The sequence below is a fragment of the Tursiops truncatus genome, chromosome 1, assembly GCF_011762595.2.
Source record: "Tursiops truncatus isolate mTurTru1 chromosome 1, mTurTru1.mat.Y, whole genome shotgun sequence".
Lineage (NCBI taxonomy): Eukaryota > Metazoa > Chordata > Mammalia > Artiodactyla > Delphinidae > Tursiops > Tursiops truncatus.
In genome coordinates this window covers 54,763,967-54,777,611 of record NC_047034.1, presented here as the reverse complement: position 1 = coordinate 54,777,611, position 13,645 = coordinate 54,763,967, and the positions used below count along the sequence as shown (strand labels likewise).

General features: G+C 36.0%; 1 protein-coding gene across 14 annotated transcripts in view; it reads left to right on the top strand.

The window, feature by feature from the left end:
* Window positions 1-13,645, top strand: part of RABGAP1L (RAB GTPase activating protein 1 like) — a 682,857-nt gene that overhangs the window by 579,729 nt on the left and 89,483 nt on the right. The window contains exons 1-2 of one of the 14 annotated variants that reach the window (XM_073804183.1): window positions 11,682-11,899; window positions 13,124-13,640. The exons of 10 other annotated variants lie outside the window; for them this stretch is intronic. The gene's annotated coding sequence lies outside the window, so the exon portion shown is untranslated. Of the gene's footprint in view, window positions 1-6,619; window positions 6,642-11,681; window positions 11,945-13,113; window positions 13,641-13,645 lie in introns of those variants that run through there. 3 more of the 14 variants (XM_033855042.2, XM_073804177.1, XM_033855044.2) reach the window with 3 other exon arrangements.

The window sequence follows — 13,645 nt, the reverse complement described above, 5'->3', positions numbered from 1 at the left end:
TTCATTGCTGCATGCGAGCTTTCTCTAGTTGAAGCGAGTGGGGGCTTCTCTTCGTTGCGGTGTGCAGGCTTCTCATTGCGGTGGCTTCTCTTGTTGCGGAGCACGGGCTCTAGGTGCGCGGGCTTCAGTAGTTGTGGCATGCAGGCTCAGTAGTGGTGGCTCGCAGGCTCTAGAGTGCAGGCTCAGTAGTTGTGACACACAGGCTCTAGAGCACAGGCTCAGTAGTTGTGGCTCGCAGGCTCTAGAGCGCAGCCTCAGTAGTTGTGGTGCATGGGCTTAGTTGCTCCATGGCATGTAGGATTTTCCAGGACCAGGGCTCGAACCCGTGTCCCCTGCATTGGCAGGCAGATTCTTAACCACTGCGCCACCAGGGAAGTCCCTTTTGGATAATTCTGAGACACCATCAGTTGAGTTTGAAATTACAGAAATTATTTTTAAAAGTCTGATGGTTAGAAGTCAATTTGCGATCAAAAATAATCCCTCTCCATAAATTTAATTTATTGTATATCCACGCTTCCCAACTCAGGGCAGTTTTTACCAGGGGACATTTGGCAATGTCTGGAAAATTTTGTCACAACCTTGGGGGAGAGGTACTACTGTTTTCTAATGTCTAGAGGCCAGTAATGGTACAAAATATTTTAAAATGCACAGGACAACTCCATACAGCAAAAAATTATCCATCCCAAAATGTTAATAGTACCAAGGTTGATAAACTTTTCTATACGTGACTCTGTGACTCAGGATGAGTTCTTCAAATTGGAGTGTCTACTCATGTTTAATTCTGGTAGGTCTTGAAAAGAAAGTAAAGGTCATTAAAATCTCACATCTCAGCCATGCACATCATGACAAACTGCTTGCTGACTCTTAGATTTTACTCTTACCTTGATAGTTAGATCTTGATAATGGATTCTTGAGTGTAGTCCGAAGCAATGTTATTACTATGGGAAAACAATAAAGAGAAAGCATTTATTTATTTATTTATTTATATTGGAGTATAATTGCTTTACAATGTTGTGTTCATTTCTGCTGTAGAGCAAAGTGAATCAGCTATATGTATACATATATCTCCTCCCTCTTGTGCCTCCCTCAAGAGAAAGCATTTAAAAGATCCTACTAATTGGTATTAATTGTCCCATCTGAGCAGGTTTAAGGACTGAGTAATTCTTTCATAGATAACAATTCTTGTATAATAGTTTGCTTCAAAATGGAATCATGGACTGTAAAGCTAAAGTGGACTCGACCAATCATCTAGTCCAATGCTGTTTTTTTTGTTGTTGTTGTTGGTACGCGGGCCTCTGACTGTTGTGGCCTTTCCCGTTGCGGAGCACAGGCTCCGGACGCGCAGGCTCAGTGGCCATGGCTCACGGGCCCAGCCGCTCTGCAGCATGTGGGATCTTCCCAGACCGGGGCACGAACCCATGTCCCTTGCATCGGCAGGCGGACTCTCAACCACTGCGCCACGAGGGAAGCCCCAATGCTGTTGTTTTAAAATAAAATAAGAAGCTGCCTGTCTAAGCTCACATGGTGTTTTGGTTGCAGAACTAATACAAGCCATGTTTACAACTGAGGCACAAGGCACTCCCTTCTCCTCCGTGTAGATATTCATCACATTTGTAGGTTCTTTTTGTTGACTCATTTGTTAAAGTTGACCCTCACTAGACTCTGCATCAAGGTTTGTTCAACAGGACTTTAAGAAAACTCAGGGACGAATTGATTCTGTGAATAATGGGATTGATAGTTGCAACCCGACAGCATTTACACAATTTGCAACATAATATAAAAATGAGGAGGGAGAGAAGTGCAAGGGTAGGGTGGGGAATTTCCCTTGAATCCTCAAAATGATAGAACTGGAATTCTACTTACTATCTTTCCTTTCCCAACAACAGTTGAAATTCTACAGTAATTTTCCCTTTGGTTATTTGCATTTTTCCTTTTTAAAAAAGTTTCCATTATTATACCTAATAGATTAAATAGCATTCCTTTTTACTCACTGAGTTGCTGTAGTAAGATGTAAAAAAGATTATTCCAAAATGCTGACATTAAAGAACAAAATTTTCAGGGATCTAGTAGTTTAAGCAACATCATGAAGCCATAGCTTTACTAAGATAAAGTGTAAACCAGGCTTATGACATATCCTGAAACTGGGGATTTGAAGAAAATACTGTTAGACAAAGAGATTTATAGAGATCACTATTAGTAGCAGTAATTGGAGTATATCCTGATCTGATTTAATTTGAGATATTCAAAATAATTAGGCTGTCGAGTGTAAAGGTGAGTATAATCATCACCATTTCAATAAAGTTGAAATACCAATGTGCTAAAGTACCATCTCATTTGGTGCCAGTGGAAAACAAAATGCTTAACCATTATTGCAAAAATCACTAAACCTCTCTTACCACCTTATTAGCTGGTTAACGCATTTTCCTTTTTGCTTTTCAAATGCTGTTCCCTGATTTTGCGTTCAATTTATCTTTTTCTGACAACCTGCTAATTTCACATGTGTTAGCCCTACAGAAGAGAATGTTGCTTAGCAACCGCCAAAATAACTAATAAGCCTATATCTAGTAAAGCCTTAGAGGACTTATTTATTTTAAATTTATGTATTTCTTTATTGACCATTAAAATCAAGAGGAAGTTTGTTTCACTTTGAATTTCTTTCAAGTCTGCCTTTTAATTTTTTTTGGTTAATTTACATATGCTACATATTTTGTACCAGAAACAAAACACATAGTATGTTTAACATGAATGTCTCTTTTCTCCCATCAGCCTCTTAACATTGCTCTGTGTTTGTCATTTGCTTTAGTTATTCTTTTCTAACAGAATACCCTATCAGTGATAATGCTGACTAAAGAAATGTTTTCTAATTCATTGGATACAGAATTCTACAATATTGCTTTTTAATGCCTAAGAGGCTAATTTTTTAAGGAAGAAATACATTAAGGTTTTAAGAGAGGGAAATACTTAGAGATTCAATTGAAGTGGTTGATATTACCCATAATGGTTTTATTTTTGGTTTTTTGACCCAGAAGTATCTCAGAAGAGTCATCTGAGATAAGGGCTAGGGGTGGGAAGTGGTGCTATCTCATTGCAGTCTCCTATCAGACTCCTGTCACTTAGCCTTGGCATGTTCGCTTGTCAGAAGTTTAGGTCTTCCCACTCTGGCATATAGAGCTTTAGTGTTATCCAAATTTGAGACCTGTTTGCTTCACTCTGCTCTGTTCAACTGCCCTGGGGCTCCTTTTGTATTCTGTGGTGTTGAAAAGTTAAAGACCACTTCTACAAAAATATTAATAAAAAGAGCACAGGCAACTTATATTAATAGTGCCAAGGCCATCTGCATTAAAAACAAATTGCATGTGCTTTCAGGAGAACTTTAGTCTTGGAATGAAACTCCTTTACAAAATGGCCACTATCTTGCAGGCTTTGGCCAAATTTATAGCTTATTTTCTTTCACAGGAAATAACTCCTGGAATATCATCTTGCATAATGGTTAGTTATCCTCTCCACATGTCGGAGGTGCTTTTTTTTTTAATGGAATATATTTAATAAAATATTATCCTAATGTAAAATAGTGTTTTTTTAAAAAATAATAGTTAATTACTGAAAGCTGCAATAGCTATAAATAATAGAGTAATTCACCTATAATTGGCTAATGTAGGACCCATTAATAAACTATAATCTGTAAAACCATATATACTGTGTTCACATCTCATATTGTCAACCCTTGTATAAAGAGAACAGTGCAGAATAACTGGAGTTAAGTTTAAAGATGTATGTAAAAATGAATACTTAGTATAATGAACTATCTGATATAAATACAGTATGTGCCAAAGAGTCAAATAGTTTAGGACAAAAAATAATCTTTTAAGAGAGGTATGTATGAGAGAGAGAGACAGAGAAAGGGAAATAGATAATGGGGAGAAGAATGGAGAGAAGACAAAATAATGTTATGGTTGAAGTTTAAAAAATTCTTTGAACATTAACATGTTAGCTTCAAGACCAGCTTACTGTTCAGTTTTTCCAGGGGAAAAGAAAAAAAAAAATTCACAAGACTGTTAATGGTAAATAAAATAGTTAATAAAAGCAGCCACTTATTAATGCTTCAATTCTGTGTTTGCAAGGTAGATAATGGGCAATTTCTTTTATCCTTTATAAAGTTTAATACCAGAACTCTGCTTAATATTAAGTTTATTTAGCCAGGCTTATGAGCCAGTTTTCCTGTAATTATTTTAGGCAGTTCTCCTTATACATGGGAATAGAAAATTGAAAGTATGGCTAGAACATTTGATGACTGAAATTTTCATAAACTGAAACTTTTATTTATTTTAGCTCTTAATTTTAACTTATTCCCATAGCCTATTTGACATAGATGATTAGAAATAACATCTACCAATTAGAGTCACAAATTAGAGATTGTCCTTCTTTCCCTATTTTTGCACTCTTTGAAAGAGAGATACAAGTAGTGAAGTGACAAAGAACTAGTTGGCCATTAGGAGACGCAAAAGACACTATTTACATAAATTTAAATTCTCCCCAAGCACTAATATTTAATACATATTTGTATTTGGTTTTACAGTCTGACCATTTATTCAGATTTGCTAGTATAGAAACATATAATCTCAGCTAAAGCAATTTGTTTCACCATTATTTCAATAATATTTAAATGTTGGTCATTTTAGTATTATAAGTCATAATCTCATATTACATTGCATAATTAAAATTCTCCCTAAATGCATGCTAAGTTTAATATAAAATAACAGTTTCATAGCAGTTTTGAACATTTAAAATTTATATTTAAGAACACATTGAAAATTTTAGTACAGGATAATAAGGACAACATAATAAGGAATGCATAGCCAGAAATTCTAGAAATTGACAGCTGCTTGTTTTGCCTTTGATTCTTTATGTATCTGGTTAACTAGTAAATAGGCCTTTTTCACCTAAACATTTGCAGCATTACTTAGATCTCAAATGGACATTTAAAATAAGAAAGATGTTTTGCAGAATACATATGTCCTTATGCCTAAAGGTGGTTATCATATTAGAATTTCTTACTGAAAATAAAATCTTTGGTCATCTATGCAGGCACTAATATTATCTCTTAACTTCCTGCTTAATTTGAAGAGGAATTAAAGCATACGGATTTTAGCTATTTTTATGATCCGCATGATATTAGAGAGATGTTCTCTATAATGACACATAACAATTCTTAAACCTGAAATGATCACTTTTTGGGAAAAAATTTTAGATTGAACATAAAAAATAAACTTATCAAAATGAATAAAATTAGAATGCTTTGGGCATTGCCACTGCTGTTAAAAAGTTAATACTTTTTATTATTTTACTATTAGCCAATTTTAAGCAATTTACTATTGCCCTTAACGCAAAGAAAAAGCCAATTTTTAGCATCATGAAAGCCACCATTGACAGTTCAAAGAATGCTGCCTCAGTCCACATGGTATTTTCTGTTGTAACAGACTGTTAATGTGTGCATTGCACTTGTCAGTAGTTTGCCTCCAGTCTTTTCTTTTTCTTTGTATTTGCAAATGCCTAATAAATAATATTATCAGATGCAATGAGTTTTTAGTTCATATTTTCAATATATAATGATATAATATGAAAAACAAAATACTAAGAGAAGAGAAATACAGAGTCCCGCTTTAGAAATTTTAAAGTTTCTATTTCAGGATCTCCAAATTGAATTTTTTTTTCTTCTCTCTTGAATTCATGTTATGCAGAACTTGTTGTAGGTGGAGAAAAAAACAAAAAACCCCAGAGCTTTTGTAATAACGTATTTCGGTTTTAATCATGTCTCTGATTTACTAGTGGTGTGATCTCAAATAAACTTAGGGCAGTGGTTTCCTCTTCTGTAAAATGGGGATAATAAAACCAGCTTCACAGTATTGTTGCAAAATCTAAAAAGAGATACAATGTAGTTAAAGCTCCCCTCAGCACAATAACTGTTAAATTTGTGGGTTTTTTCCCCTCCTTCCGTCTTCACCCCTAATCAAATTCAGTTGATATCTTTGAACCGAAGTAGATTACAGGTTTATTGGTCAGTTCTAAGCTTGTGGATAAGCTGTTACTCTAAACTATTGCATAGGATATTTCTTTTGACTCTAAGATCCAAATGAACACTGGAAAATCTTTTTATAATACAGTTAGAAAGAAGGATTATGTATTTCCACATGATAGCCCATAGTAACAGTGTTTTCTTGATCAGGTTATAACCGATGAATATCGTTATACAACAAATGCTCTCTTTGTTCCCTGTTCTTGTCACAATTGCTCAATTTAATAAGAGGTAATTGATTAGGCTCTGTTTGCATTGTAGTCAGGAAACTGGAGAGGGAAGCTAGACTGTAAGAGATCCCCTCCCACCTCATTATCAACCTTTTACCTCCTCTGACCTGCCTCAGTTGTTACTGACAGAAGGACTTGTGTAAATTACCAAATTGCTCTTAAACAAAGCAACATCTAGAAAGATTCGTTGTGTAGGGAAAACTGGTACAGGATTGGAGTTGTGTGACACCTTTTATTTCTCCCTTCAGGATTTTTGTTAATTGGACAAGAAAATAGAAAATGGAGGCATTGACTGTGTTCTTATGTACTGAGAAGAGACCCCCACCTCGTTTCTAAAGGTTATATTCTATCTTCTCAGTTTTTGGCAGATGATCTTACCGCTCCAGTCATCTTTTTTCTTTCTTTTTTTTTTTTTTCACTGTGCCGTACAGCTTGCAGGATCTCAGTTCCCTGACCAGGGATTGAACCCAGGCCAGAGCAATGAAAGCCCCGAATCCTAACCACTAGACTACCAGGGAACGCTCCATCATTTTTATTAATGTTGATAATAACAGCAACTATCACTGATCAAATACTTTATAGAGCCTGGCACCTTACTAAGGGCTTTTATGTGCATTACCTTATTCCTCATAATATCAGCACTGTTATCATTTTCTCATTTATGGATGAGAAGACCAAGGGTGAGACAGCTTATGGAACTTGTTCATGGTCAAACAGCTAGTATGTGTCAGAGCATTGTATCAAACCAGGGTATTTTGAACCCTGGAGCCCATGTGTTAACCATTATGCTATACTTTCTCTAATGATAAAAAATGGAGGCTAGAAAGGCAGAAACCCTGTAGTCTTCAAGGACTGCCCTTGGCCTACATACCTTATATTCCAAATTTGTTGACCTGAGATTGGAAACCTACCACAGGCTGATTCAAATCTGCCTTTGAAACTGTACCTCCTACTCTACCTAACATAAATTCACCACTCTGGCCAGGCTAATTTTATTTTCTCTCTAAAAAACTTACTTCACTTTGCTTATGAAAATCCAATCCATTTTTTCCATGAAGACTTTCCTGTCTGCAGAAGGACTTAATTCTATAACAATCCTAATATGACTTGACAGACATGGTGTATTGTATTGTGTAACCTTAAGTGTGTGAGTGTCAAGGAGATCCCAGCGTGGGAGAAGCAGTGGTGTCTGGCACAGGGCTGATTCTCCGTACATGTTTGCTTACTTCGCTTATCTTCCTTTAGTCATGAAGGGCACGCACTTTGCAGCCAGACAGGCTTGTTTTTGAATCCTGTCAGTTCCATTTCTAGCTGTGAGAATGGAGTCAAATCACTAAACTTCTCCACACTTTAGTTACTTCGTCTATAAAGCAAGGATATTTATAGTACCTAGCTCATTGACTTATGCAAAGATTAAATGAGATTCTATGTCTAGGACATAGTGAGTACTTACTAAATACTAGCTGCATTATTATTATAGAAGAATTTTTAGTATATATTAGTCATTATTATAACTAGATTATATGTTACTATATTACACATTTATAAGCCCTCCTCATGCATATTGCATGCATTTAGTAAATGCTTCTGTTTTAATTTTAATTGATATAATTCACATACCATTAAATTCTTCCAGTTTTAACTGCAGGATTTTAGCCAGGTCCACCACTGCAAGCTTCTGTATATGACATACTACAGGGAGCTGAGGGCCCATTTGGAAGAGTTATCCAGGTTGGGTCACCAGCCCTACAGGAAGAACTTGAGACAAATGAACACTTGAATGAAAACGAGTTAACACTTTGTTGTTCTCTAAACCTACCTTCTGACCTTGTGCAAAAGGAATTTGAAACATATTCCATGTGGAATGGTTTGATTTAGTGGTCAGTAAAACTTTAAAAAGTTATTCAAATGCTCTAGAAATTAAGGTAAAGTTATTTGCAATTACAATTCAGTTGTATATTCTGCTCAAAATGAGACAAGCTGAAGCATTACTCATATTCTTAGATGTGTTTGAAACCATCCTCGCTTGGGGTGATAGCAAATATCAGGGAATGCTTAGGAGCACTTGCAATGCTTATTTTGGTTAGGTAAAATTTAAGTGAATGCGTTGTGTTAAAAAACAAAATTCAACTGAGTAAATTTTAAAGATCTCATTGGCTTTATTCAACAATTCACGAAAGGGCGGCAGCCAATCTAGCAGATAGAAAGGAGCTCCAAGGAGCCGTACAAAATGAAAGGCTTTCATAGGCAGAAGGGAGCAGGAACAAGAAAGTTACATGAAGCAAAAAAGTGGGTTGGTTATCACAAGATTACTTTCCTTTAGGGGATAGCAGGGGTCTATCAGGCAGATTACCTAACTAGTGCTGATGAGGTGACTCCTGGTTTAAGATTTCATTTCTGGGAGCGTGGAAACTGTAACAAAGTCTTTGGTGACATGGGGCTTAGCATAAGTGACTCCATGTTGGACCTATTGTCTTGTTTTTAATAGTTGGCTGTGGATTTCAGAGTTACAAAAGAGGTAGAAAGCTGACTTGTTAAAGAGTTGCAGCTACTCTTTCATAGTCTGGAATGTACCTCACCCTCATTCTTTGTAGTGAGATGCAAATGAGGAAGTAAGATACCCAGTGTAACTGTTAAGCAAGTATTTATGTCCCACTGGTTTTTGTTTTCTTAGTTTAACTCTAGGGATTTTTTTTTTTTTAAAAGAATATGTGTTTTCTGAGGTTTTGAATTTGCCTAGCAATTACTAGCAAAGATAGCAAAGATAATGAGCTGAATGGTTGGAATTTGACGCGAGAATAATGGTTTTCTTTATTTACCTTTGCATGATTTTAAAGAGAACTAAGATTTCACTTATTTATCTTTTACTTCATGTTCTTTTTCCTTTGTAAAAACTCAGCATGTTACTGGACTATTCTGAAATCCAAAGTATTCTGAAAATCTTTCTTCTGTTGATACTTCAGTGGTTTCTCTCTCATTTTATCTTTTGTTCCGCCACTTAGAGCACTTGGGTTCTGTAATGTACACTCCTAAGTGTAAAGAGAAACCTACTTGGAATATTGTTTTCCTGTGATTAAGAAAGTAATTGTAGAATTTTGTCTTTCTTAGAGTTCTTTATGTCAATACCATGAACATTTTGTGACAGTCCGTTAAAATTGAGTCAGGTATACCTCATGAATATTTATATTGAACTGAATCTATTATATGTTAATTGAATCTATAAAGATGTTCCTGAATGATTAGACAAAGACCACTGGGGAACGAAGAACAGTCTCTACAGGGCTTTGCCGGTACACGTGGGGGACATAGAAGACCTTTCTGCCCTCTAGGCCATATTTCTGTCCTAGTGGTTTTGTCTTCCTTTTTGTCTTATCCTGATTTTATGGCTGTTGTGATGAGAATGTTCAACAAGTAGAACCTGAGGCATGGGAAAAAGGGTCCTTACAGCCAGTCTCCTGAGGTGAGATAATTTTTTAATGATGTGTGATCATTTTTTAATGTATTTGCTACTTTGATGGTGGATAAAAAGAATACTACTCCCATAATTAAACTACATTGCTTTGCTGCATTTGGGGAGAACACAGAAATTGAAAAAAGTTCACATCTTCTTCAGGCTTCTCTTGATTTTTGTTTTGGCTCTTTCTAAATTTGATACTTGAGAATAGATGTTCTCTGAAGGCCAGGAATGGTTTATTAGACTCATGCTCATTTAGTATGACCCAGGTATGTTTTTGTTAAATAGTAATAATCCTGGAAGAATGGCTGTTGGAACAAATCAGCTAACAGAGTAAAATCTGTGTAAAAATTTTAAAACAGCATTTAAAAATATTTGGAGATATTTGTTAATTTGTTCTTTTTATCTTAATGAAATCTAGAGAGGCTTGTGAAAATTAATTTGTAGGCAGTTTGGCTTCTGAATAGAAAGACTGTAAAGAGTAGCTAATAAAAAGTGTAGCAACTGTCACCAAACCCTCTTTTAAAAGCAGAAGAGTTGATGTTAGAAAATCCAAATTAGGGTACAAAGCAGACTGCATTTGTTGGGACACATTATAGCAACCCTGGGGGCACTTTCTTAACATCTGGGATTACTGTTCCCCTTTGTTTTTTATTCTGATAGAGATTAAAAAGGTATTTTCACCTTCAAATCCCCCAATAAGCCTATTTAGTGGAGGGAAATAGGACACACTGCTTTTGACTCTTTCTGAGCAAACTGAGCACACGTGAAAACCTCCGATATATTCCATCCCTCTCAATTTACATGACCATGAGGAAACTGAAACCTCGGGAGGTTAAATGACTTGCCCTGGGACAGACAGCTAGATGGTTCCTGCTGGAACTGGAGCCCCTCTGTTGGTTACCACGAGTGCCTTGTTTTCTGCTGCCTGTTTGATACCCAATCCTCTCCTGGTAAATTTTAGCAGCAACTGGTGTTGTCGGCACTTCACTCCTTGATCTCAGGTAATTCCCCACCCCCACGCCTTTTTTCAGTGGAGCTGCACAGTGTGAAGTCGAGGAGGGCAGAAGCTCAGGTGGAAACCATCCGGGGAGATAAGTGGGTCTCAGTTCACCGGGGAAAAGGCAAAAGAGTAAGAAAGATGTCTTGCAAGGGAGTGAAGTACTGTATGTAAACATGGCTGTGTACAATGACTCCTGAAGTTTGGGAGGGTACGATAGCTGTTATTTCTGACACTGGAGAAAATATCTTTAGGAAAAGAGAACACAAAGACAATTTTTTAGATAGTTCATTGGTTTGCAAAAAGTATGCTTTTTGTGGGGACCACAAATATACATTTAACTGTATGACAAAAGGAACATTTGAATTTTTGCTTCCCAGACTCTGAAGTATGGAGAAACATTTAAGGGTGACAGAAAATGAAGGATGCCCATCAAACTTAGAGGAGTCCTTGCTCTAGAAAACATATGCACTGTGGCTATGAGAGAGGACCTCTTGTATTTAGGCGTGAAATGTTGTTAATAATTCTAAGGCACTGTGGCTAATTAGAAGAGTCTTTTGAAGGTAATAAATCAGAAGCATTTTAAAGGTACCTAATTGTTTACCTAAGAACCTGTGTGGAATTCTCAAAGGACTTAATTATTTGAAATTGTTAGCTTTTGTTATTGTAATTTTAAAACTGTCTTTACAGCCTTTATGTTTCTAAAAGTGTTTTGCACTCTTATATCCCTGATGCCTTAGAAATTTTATGAGTTTAACACACAGCACCTAAAACTATTATTGTTTTCCCTGGCCTTTTTTATTTTCTTGGTTACAAGTGTTCTTAACCAAGATGATTACCTATTGTTACACCGAAAGTGCTCTCCCAGGGTGCATAGGCAACTGCTCAAATGCGGTTATAATTCTTGTTTGCCCCTGGGTGGTTGCCAGCAGGGAATAAGGCATTATGGGAAGTAGTTTCTTTACCTTCCACAACAGGTGTCTTTGTCAGTGCACCTGAGTCAGATAGCATTGTGGAAGCACTGAGTCACTGGAGCAAAGGAAAATATGAAAGTCAGAGGAATTGCTTTCACAGCTAGAAAATGGTCCTGCAGGATAAATCGGAAACCTTCTGGTGCTAGTGAATGCACGAAGAGATTCACAGTATCCTTTAAAGTACTTCTGAAAAGATAAAAAGGAATTGAAAAGGTATGAACTGCCTGACGCTTTATAATACCTTGCCTCCTGACGACCATTTAATTTTTACCTGGTTAGTCAGCGTTAAGATGAATGTGCTGGAAGAATTTTTAAGGAAAATAATGCTTAAAAGGCAGAGCTGCATTGTAGGGAAAAATGAAGTGAAAATGCTTTACCAGCTCCAACAAGGGTCAAACTCAGTTTGAAGCTGTTTTAATCTTGAGGATTTATTTAAAGTATTGCATTTTCTGTTTAAATAAGCCTATTAGTCTTGCTTCTGTTTCCTAGCAATAAGGTGTTTTCCCCCTTCCGTGTATGTGTGTGTGTGTGCGCGCGCGTTTGTAATCTAGAATGCTATAGTATTGCAAAACTCTTCTAATCACATTTAAATGGAACCAGGTACTATCTAAGTAATCATGTTCATCTAGGTGGAAATATTTTAGAAAAACAAGGAAAAATAGACACTATAAATTTCATTCCAAGTTTTGTTTTCTGAAAAGCAGACTTAGACAATGTAATACTGCTATTGGTAATTAGGACTAAGAGTTCCAAACAGTATCTGTATTTGATTGTAGACCAACATTGCCAAACTGATTTCTAATTCTAATAAATAATATTGCTCTTGGTACTGCAGTGTCATAATCTATAAAAAGCAGAGAAGATAATAGCTTAATTAGAAATACTGGAAAGACAACTTTTGGAGGAGCTTTATCTGTCCTCCCCCCCTTTTTTATTTGCTTAATACTTTTCCCATGGAAATTAGCATACATTATATTTCCTGGTGATTTAGGCAACCTTGTAATGATAATTATGGGCAGCTTTTACATTTTTCATCGGGGCACATTGAGGTTCATTTACGGTCTCCAGCTGTACTTTAAAAAAAACGCTTCTGGTGGCTAAGGCACCAATAGTTCATTACTGTCTGCTGATTTGGGTAATTAAAAGAAACCTCTAAGCTTAAAAATAGGGACCAAGAGAACAACTATCTATGAGAGAAAAATAATCAGTTTAGAAATGAGAACCTTGTGTTGCTTTCAGAATAACAAAAAACTAAGCTCTCAATATCAAGAATTCTGTTTAAAATAGTCATGTTTTTTTAAGTGGGAGAAGAGGAAATGGTTATTCACTGATATTGCAGTCCCTGTTTCATTTTTATATTTTGGTACTTTTTTTCTTAACAGAAATACTCAGAGGGAAAAAAGAACCCTTTTATTTTTTTTTCGTACTTCAGGAGATAATTTTTAACTGCACCAAGAATTCTATAAATTCTGAACATCTAAAGGCTGCCATCTATTTTCTATGAATGTGAAAAAATAAGCAGTAAGAAAATCCACTTCTCCTCCAAGAAGAAGAATCTTGATATAATACAGAAGTAAGAAGATAAACTAAAAAAAATTCTATTTATCAAGAACATAACAATAAATCAACTTTTGTGTTTTTTGGTTTTTGTTTTTGCATTTTTGCTATTGGATATTTCCACACAGGAGACTTTTATTTCTCTTTTTGAAGTCTAAAGAAGATTTCCAAAAACTGAATTTTCCCAGCTGCTCTGTTAAGAATGCAGAAGGTGTTTATAGTGTATACTTCCTCCATAGATAAGAGACCTCTCTCAGTTTTCTACTGGGGATGAATTGCTAGACAAGCCTATGATAGCAGCTACTTTTTTTTCTCCTTCTGGAATTTTGACACTTCACCCCCTCAAACTCAGGTGGG